Source organism: Nicotiana attenuata, chromosome 1 (assembly GCF_001879085.1).
Source record: "Nicotiana attenuata strain UT chromosome 1, NIATTr2, whole genome shotgun sequence".
NCBI lineage: Eukaryota > Viridiplantae > Streptophyta > Magnoliopsida > Solanales > Solanaceae > Nicotiana > Nicotiana attenuata.
Genome location: NC_031989.1, coordinates 56,058,052 through 56,067,904, shown reverse-complemented (window position 1 = coordinate 56,067,904; position 9,853 = coordinate 56,058,052).

The following is a 9,853-nucleotide window of genomic DNA, read 5'->3' as shown; positions in this document are numbered from 1 at the left end:
GTTGTTTTTTTTAATTCTCGCTCGTATCCAATATTCCCGAACTACGCGTACCTGATTCTCGTCTTTTGGGGCGGGATACGTAGGCAACCCACATAGGTTCCGGCCTTCCTAGTGAGTCTTAAGTTCTTGGCTTCGAGGGTCGTAGCCTAATTTTGCATGTCTAGCCGCTTTTGGCCACATCGACCGTTCTTGCAAAATGAGGTGATTTTCGCAAAAGTAGTTCAGTGACCCATGTCTTAGAGTCCTAAGTCCACAACAATGTTTCCTCTCTATTTAAGGTCCGTTCTGTTGAATTTGCATGCTTCGCCATTTTTTGATCCACATAGGCCATTTTACAAAATGGGTCATTTCCACAAAGTAATTTTTCCATGTCTTAGAGCACTTTTGTTGAGTTTGCGCTTCTAGCCACCTTTTGGCCACGTAGGCTATTTTGCACAATCATGTCTTGCATGTGTCCAATAGGAAGTATTATTGTCTCATATAGCATTCTAAGTCTTCAACTCTATTTGGTCTTTTTTTTTACAAGTGTGGATCTACTTACCGGAGTTTGAGCATGACAGACGCCCCAAGACCATCTAGTCGGGACCGTTGCATCCACGAGTTGTTTAAGGAAATTTTTTATGTTTTGAGTCTGCTTTTATATGTTGTCTTGTACTTTATGTCATGTTCAGTGGTACTGATTCTTTTAGTTGGTGTCAGAGTTTGTCGTAGTATAGTTGAGTTTGTCAAGTCTCTCGTTATCGTATTTCCTGTTTTATATTTGAAAACCAAAAAAAAAGTTATAAATGAAAAATCCAAAAAGATTTTAGTTTTTAGTTTATTTTGTCCATTACTTTTCTAGAACTACGCTTGGACTGATTCATGTGGGACATGATACGTAGGCAACCTACATAGGGTTCGATCGAATCGTTTTCAAAAAAAAAAAGGAAAAAAAGAGATGAAATTATGGGATGTGAGAAATTAGAGGAAAGAAAAGAATGATAATTAGAAAAAAACGACCCAAGCCAATAAGTGATAGAAAAGAAAGAAAAGAGAAGATTGAAATGAACAAAATTGGGATGATGCCAAGTGACCCTGTGACCCTTGAAGTCATTCTAGAATCGTTAATTGTTGCTGGGTGCATTGCACGCAATGTGATATTTTTAGCTGTTAAATGCCCTAACGCTAACATGATGACTTTATTTTGTTCCTCTTTGTTATCATCCTTATAGCAGAAGGGTGGTTGGTTTGTGGTTCTTAAACGGGTAACACTTCTATACAACACAAGGTAAAAGGGAAAGGTAGCCATGGCTAGCAAAGACTTGGACACAGGTGTTGTTGATCCGTCTAAGGAGATTGTTGAATCAGAATCTGAGTTGAAAAAAGAGGTCCTAAGGTTGAAATAACATATGGCCAAAATATACCAAGCCTGGATTAGTAGGCATCCTCCATTGTTATTTTCCACTAACTACACTGAAAGCCTTGTCACCATTTCGCCACTGTCTCAAATCCAGATTCCCACTGCTGCTGATATCTCCCCATAACCTTTTCACACTCCACCCCAGAACCACCTCATATCCCGCTCCTTTGACCACTTATGTTTTTGTAGCTCCTCCACCAGCTATTCTTCCTCGATCCTCTAGCAAGACTGTGTTCAAAGTCCCCCATGCCCAACACTATGCTGCAGAACCAACTTTCAAGGTCTCGGATCCATACTCTTACGCTCCTCATTTTGAACCTCCCGGTGAAACTAAAAAGCCTGCTAAGACAGTAGAGCAAGATGACATATCCAGGAAGGTGAAAATCTTACAGCAGTGTTCAAGAAACATGCAAGGGATAGGGAGCCAGGTGAGCGTGTCTTACAAAGACTTGTGCTTGTTTCCTGACATCCAACTGCCTGCTAGGTTTAAGATGCCAAAGTTTGATTTGTATGATGGGCGTGAAGATCCAGTAGCCCATCCGAGGGGTTATTGCAGTGAAATGAGAAGTGTTGGCTCAGATGGAACGAACAAGTTGCTCAGGTCAGTCCTCCGATTGATAGAAAAGATGTTGCTGAGCCCCGCCAATGACAAGATCCAGTGGGCATTCCTGCTAAACGCTTTCAGCCTCAATACTGACCCCATGAATATCCTCGTACTCCAGATAATCCTCCCCAATGCTACTTCCCTCCACAAAATCCCCAAAGTCATACCTCACCTTCCCAATACTCTATCCACAATGCACCGCCCTATGCTCCACACTCACGAAACCCACAACGGCTTGCACCGCCTCCACAAATGTCTTACCCACCTCTACAAGCATATCAACCACCTACCCAAAAGAGGTTCCAACCAAGGCCGGAGTACAAAATGAGAAGGCAACAACAAAGAGAAAAGTCTTTCACTCCTATTGGAGAATCATATGCCAGTCAGTTCCAAAGGTTGAGGCAATTGGACATGTTAAAGCCAGTTCAGATAAAAATGCCAAACCCCCTTCCAAAGAATTTTGATTTTTCTCCAAGGTGCGCATATTGCTCTAATGCCCCAGGGCACAATATAGAAAAGTGTTGGCATCTGAAAGAGCAGTCCAGAAGCTTATTGATGCAGGTGACATTACCGTGCAAAATCCAAATGCATTGGATATTAGCCAAATTCCATTGTCTATTCATAATGAGATGCCTATGGCGGGCATGATTTGTGTTGAAAAAGGAATATGAGAACTCTTCAGGATCCCTTGGAGGGCCACTTGCCGCAAAATTTTCAGGGCTATCAGTCTCGGTTCCAGAAGATGATCTTAAGAGCGAGTTGGCAAAAGGGACCCAAAAGCTATTTGCTAAGGTCAACATGATGGAGACTTGCGAAGGTTCTAGTCATGTCGATGTGCGACTCAGTGGCTAAGATATCGATCTTGGTAATTGGAAAGACACTCCTTTCTTGGCTAGCCAGGGAGGAGTCTTGGTGGTTTATTTTGTAGTCATTTCTATTGTTCGGGTTATTCAGGATTGTAATCCGGATATTGTCTTGTGGTTCAAACCCTTCTATCCTTTTATTTTGCCTAGTTCGTTTAGTCGTAGTAACTCATTTAGTGTTGTCTAGGTTTGTTCCAAAGTTGTAACCCCAGTTTATTTTACTTGTTTATTTGTTCAAACCCTTTCACTGTCTGTCTAATGCAATTTCCTATTTTCTGTTATTTCTAGTCAGGTTTTGTTTAGTTTCGTTTTACTTTTATAGTTCTTTTCATGCTGGCTCTAGTGACATAACATGCACGTATAATTCTAGGCCTAGTCTTAAAAGTTAGTCTAATTATGAAGCAATGAAATAATTTTGAAGATGATAGGGGCGTTTGACGGAAATAAGTACAGATTTGGACATTTTGAGATCATTTAAAGCCCGAACTGTGTGAAACTGGGGTAGATAATTTGGGAAGTTAATAGGATGATAAGAATTCGTTAAAGGAGAGTGCATCCCGGACAATTTGAAGTGAGCAACTTTGAGTTCAAGTGCATCTCAAGTTACGAGATAAAGCCAAGGGAGTTTGCTCCAAACATACGGAGGGTATCCATCGTGAAGAAGAAATCACCCAACAAAAGTTCTGTACTTGACAAGGCACTAAAAAAAGTGGAAGGCATATCACTGATATCAATGTCGAAGTTGCAAAAGAAATGTTGTGCATGATCTTCCTTTTTCATTTTCAAGTTGCATGTGTTGTACTTGGAATTTTCAGGGATTGGGAGGCCCTCTTTCAACTATCCAAACAATTTATACCATTCGGTACCACTTTTGAGCCTATGCAAATTTTCTGGACCTCCCCTCTTTTGGAATCAAATAAGAGTAATTAAAAAAAAGTTCATATCCCCATAAGTTTGTTTTAGAAAGTTCATCCCAAAAGAAATTTCAAAGAAAAAAGGAAAAAAAGAGAAAGAAAAGAAAAAAGAAAAAAGAAAAAAATAGCAACAAAAAGAAAGCATCCTTTTGAACTATGTTCGACCTGATTCTTGTGTCAACAAGATACGTGGGCAGCCTTAAGGTTCAGTCACACCAAGTCAAAAATTCTAAAGTTCCTCACTGCAAAAGAAACTGGGGCAGAAGTTTTGTTTTCTATAAAAGACTGTTCCAAAAGTTGTAAAGTTATACCCGATTTGTTTTCTTAGTTTTAATTTGAGCCTTTATGATATCGTTTCTTTCCAACCCTGTCCAAAAGCCACATTACAGTCAAAAAAAGACCTCCTAGATAACCTTTGAGAGTGCCAAGCTAGACATGCCAGGAGCATATGATGTTTTTACTATGGTCAATGCCTTGTCATCTACAGAATCAGAGGAAATAAGAAAAAAAAGGAACAAAATGAGAGAGTCTTATCGGTGAAAACCTTCACAGGCACCATAAGGTGACGATAAGTTGAGAGAAAGAACAAAATGAGAGAGGCTTGGTGGTGAAAACCCTTCGGGCACTACAAGTCGAATAAGGACCGCGAATCAGATAGGATAATCGGATCATTGAAGCCCAATTTCACGACTCAGAGGTTCAACAAGAGTTGAACATTAGACTTGCTTGACATTTTAGGCCACTTAATCAAAAAGTGCATGTCATGGTCATTAGAGTTGGTATCCACATCTGATAAGTTTCTACTTTATAATTTTCTTGTTAGATATCATCTTTTTCCATTGTCCCTTACTCTGTTCCTTTTGCTTTGTTCACGTCCTCTTTTTGAGTCTGTTTGGTCAGAACAAGTGAGAAATGACTTCAAAATTTGCTACCAGCTTTCCAATTGCACAAAACGGAATCTGGCTAGCACATCAAAGCGGCATAAGTCAGGAAAGAACAGTATGCGCACTGAGTTGGTAACAACCAACATGCTTTAGGATTCATGTGGAATGCAAAGGTTCAGTAAATGGAAATTCATGAGCAAAGTGCAACAGATAGAGGATATTGGGATCGAATAGATCGGAGGTGTTTTATGTGATAAGGGTTGATAGAAAATGGTTAGTTAATAACAGGCAAGGTCTTCAAAGTTGAAATCAAAGTTATCATGGCAAGTGTAGAAGTAGCCGCCTTCAAAGTCAAGGCCACAAACTAACCATCATGTTTTAAACTAACAAGTTTTCTTTGTCTGAAACAGGGATGAAGGCTATATTCATATCAAATCTTGGAAGCTTGAATTTTTCAGGTGTAATGCCCCAATTCTGCTTACGCAAAGGCTATTGAGAAGATCACACATCACCCCTAGGAGACGCACTTCCTGTCTGGGTCTTTCAGGTTATATTTTTGTTTTAGGAGACGCACTTCCTAAATTGAGATTTTACCCCTAGGAGACACACTTCCTAGTTTTGGGTCATTTAAGTTCATTCCTAGGAGACGCGCTTCCTAGTTTGAGTCACTGAAGTTTCACCCCTAGCAGACACACTTCCTAGTCTGGGTCTTTTAGGTTATATTTTTGTTTTAGGAGACGCGCTTCCTAAATTGAGATTTTACCCCTAGGATATGCACTTCATAGTTTTGGGCCATTTAAGTTCATTCCTAGGAGACGCACTTCCTAGTTTGAGTCATTGAAGTTTCACCCATAGGAGACGCATTTCCTAGTCTGGGTCTTTCAAGTTATATTTTGTTTTAGGAGACGCACTTCCTAAATTGAGATTATACCCCTAGGAGATGCACTTCCTAGTTTGGGTCATATAAGTTTGAGTCATTGAGGTTTTACCCGTAGGAGATGAACTTCCTAGTCTGGGTCTTTCAAGTTATATTTTGTTTTAGGAGACACACTTCCTAAATTGAGATTTCACCCCTAGGAGACACACTTCCTAGTTTGGGTCATTTAAGTTCAGCCCTAGTAGACGCACTTCCTAGTTTGGTTCATTCAAGTTTCACCCCAAGGAGACGCACTTCCTCACCCCTAAGAGACGCATTTCCTAGTTTGATTCATTGAATTTTCACCCCTAGGAGATGCACTTCTTAGTCTGGGTCGTTCAGGATACACTTTTAGGAGACGCACTTCCTAAATTGAGATTTCACCCCTAGGAGACGCACTTCCTAGTTTGAGTGATTGAAGTTCCACCCCTAGGAGACGCACTTCCTAGTCTGGGTCTTTCAGGATATACTTTTAGGAGACGCACTTCCTAAATTGAAATTTCACAACTAGGAGACGCGCTTCCTAGTATTCATTCAAGTTTCATCCCTAGGAGACACACTTCCTAGTTTGAGTCGTTTGAGTTCATCCTAGGAGACGCACTTCCTAGTCTGGGTCTTTCAGGTTATACTTTTAGGAGACATATTTCCTAAATTGAGATTTCACCCCTAGGAGATGCACTTTCTAGTTTGGGTCGTTTGAGTTCATCCCTAGGAGACGCACATCCTAGTTGAGTCTTTAGTTTACTCTCATCATTGCATCAATAGCATAAGTGGTTTACAATTTTGCTAACAACTCACAAATCTTCTGAGTGCAAACTGGGCAGAAAATTTTGTTTGTTTTGTTGTTTTGATTGCAGGCACCCACCTGGAGAACGAGATTCATTTCAGAATTATTTCAAAATTCAAGTTAGTTTCAGGCGCCCACCAGGAGAATGATGGAATTCATTTCAAAATTAATTCAAGTTTCAAGTCAATAGCAGGCGCCCACCTGGAGAATGAGGGAGGTTATTTCAGAATTCAATTCAAGTTAGAAGTATGAAAGCTCGTGGCAAGAATGCGAGTCGACAGTCTGAGATGACCAACAGAAGCGGTCTCAATCCAGAATAAAAGAAAAAAAAGAAGTGAATCCAAAATGCAGAAGCAGAGAAAGATGTGAACTGCTCAAAATGTGGCTGAAGTCACGAGCACGGCATGTCCGGTTTTGATCCGAAGATGCCGTGGAAGAGTGAATCAGCACCTGCAGCTAACAAACATCAAGGTTCAAATCAAAGTCTGCATGAAGAACCGTTCAAGACTCGAGATCAAGCTTCAGAAGACTTATAGATAGGAATCTTGTAACTCATAGCTGACAGGCTTAGTTAGTTTTTTTTTTATTTTTGATTTTGATGTAATAACAGGACCGCGGACCGGAACCTCGACGGAACAGAACCTCACTCGACTCTCTCATCCACTTCACACACTCCATCGCTCTTGTCACTTCTAAACTACACGTGGCCTGATTTCTTTATAGCCAAGGATATATAGGCAGCTCAGATACCAGGGCTCGGTCACAATCTTTTATCCATCTTTGTTATCTTTTGAATAAGTGTCGGGTCAGAAGTCAATTACGTCGCTTACTTGTTTCTTTGCTCAAAAACACTTTGTGTTTCCAAGCAAAGAGGGGCAGCTGTAAGCACGTAATTTTTTACCCGCACAATTTTTTAACGGTTATATTTAGTATTCGTAGTATTTGTAAGATTTATTTGAGTTTATAGATATTTTTATCTTTAATTTTAGTTTTTAAAATAGAAAATTGAAAACACAAAAATAGTTTCATTTTTTTACCTTAATTAATTTGAATTGATTTTATATTTAATAGTATTTTAAATTATTTTAAAGAAAAGGATTAAGTTCCTTAGTTGTTTGACTTTAAGAGTTGAAACCCAAAATCTAGAGCCCAATTTCGGATTTTCTAAGCCCATTTTCCCTAGCCCAATCCCTTAACCCTAAGTCCCTTTCCATAAATACACACACAAAGCTAAAAAAAGGGGGAGCGAATAATCAGGTCCAAGCCTGCACTACTATTGAGTAGCTAGGGTGGTCGATGCAGTTTTACCCAACTAGGTCGAGATCGAATCCACAAGGAGTTAATTTGTTTGGAATTAGGTTTATATCTAGGTCTAGATGCGGGTTTTGCTCTTTATTACACTTCCACACACTTTGGGATTGATTCTACTTCTAACTCTATTCTATTGTATGCAATATGTGAAACTAAGTATAATGTTTTTGTTGTTTATTTTCGAGGGTTTAAAGAGACTAGGATAGTGACTTCTACCTAGGTGGATATCTAACGGGTAGCAAGAATCTAGGGCAGGCTTGATTAGAATGGGGTCGTAATATAGCTATCACACCCAAGTGCTCACTCTATACCTCTCGGTAGTTTGAGTGATTTTGCCCAATTTGGCTTTCTTAAGTCCAAAAGGGTATTCATATAATTCAAGTGATATTAGCTCAAGTCGGGTATCACTATCTCTAGCTTTAACCCTTTAATTGGGGCTATCAATTTCTTGAGTTCACCCCATTTCCTTGTTAGCCTAGTTTTCCTAGACTTAGTCCCTCTTTCTCAAGTAGATACTAAGTCATAAGGGCATGAATCAGTGTTTGCAACCACTAATTCTATAGTTCTAGCAAGAACTAGGCTAAATATCACTAACCCATACACATTCAAGCCCTAGAATTCAATACCCATTAAATACCCACACTAGGGTTGGATCACAACCCTAGCTATGGGTCTAGCTACTTATGGAAATAATAGAAATCAAAGATGAAATGAAGATAAAATTCATAATACTAGATTAAAGGATGAAAATCTAATGTTAAAAGATAAATCTAGTACAAAATTTCCAAAAGCAGAAAACTCAGCCGTCTTAGGTGCTCTTCTAATACATAACATAACCTAAAAATGACAAAAAGTTCTATTTATACTAAGCTGAAAATTTTGGACAAAAATACCCCTACAGAGGTTGTGCGGCCGCGTAATTCTGAGTGTGGCCGCATTCTTGCTTTCACGGCCGCGTAATTCTGATCGCGGTCCGTGTTCTTAAAATCTGGGTTTGGGTTGAGCTGAGTTTCGCAGACCACATAATTTCAATCGCGGCCGCGTAAGGGACTTCTGCGACCGCACCTCTTTCTTTTACTCAAGTTGTGAGCTCTCTGAACTTCATGCATCGCGGTCCGCATAATTTCCATCGCAGTTGCAGAGAGACTTTCGCGACCGCACATTTCTGGTGCGGTCCGCGCTTATCATTTAGTCTGAAAATGCAACTCTTTGAACCTCCCTTTCGCGGACCGCATATTTCTGATCGCGGCCGCGTTGTGGATTTCACGGCCGCACAATATTTGTGCGGTCCGTGTTTCAGATCTCTTGGCCCAGTCTTGGTTTTTGTTCAAGTTTTGACTCCTTTATGAGTTGATTATGACTCCTTTGGCTCATTTTGAACAATTCCTGCAAGCAAGCGCATTACATTAGTTTCCGTGAATACCTTCATGCATTTTTGGCCCAAAACACAAGTAAAAGAGAGCAAATAATAGGTTAAAATTCCTACTTATTAGCTCCCTCAAACTTAAGCTTTTGCTTGTCCTCAAGCAAATAAGTTAATTCCCACCTCCACTGAAACAGAAGGATATTTCAGCTGCCCTAAGGTGAACCAATCATGCATCAATTGGGACTAAAAATTACCCTCAACACAAATGAATTATCAACGACACTATGTTATGACCTTTTGAGTACCATAGTTCTATTGTAACACTAGAGCATTAATAGTTGACTTAATTAACCAAGGAAGCTCGCTCTATTACGTAGGTCATTGTGGAACCCAAACTCCTCCTCCTCTACTCTCCATAAGAAAGTCTCACTTTAGAATATAACACTCAAAACAAGGTGTTGCTCCCATACGCGCACTCAAGTATACGTGGTCGTACAAGTAATAAAATGATAAGTCGAGTGTCGAACCCACAGAGACTTGTATCAACTACCCACTAATTCACCAATATTGTTATTCAGTCAAGAATGTGATTATACTAAACTATAATTCTATGTAATAACTAAATTATCAAGCAGTAAAATGATTGTTATGTATTCAATAGAGACAAATATTCTAGGGTTGTGATCGATTCACCAATCCTATTGTGTCCTAGTAAACTCTCCCTCTCATATAATTCACTCATGGTTGCTAATAATTGCTCTCATAGCCTTCTCCCGAAGTACTACTCGCCTATTCAAAATAGATCAATG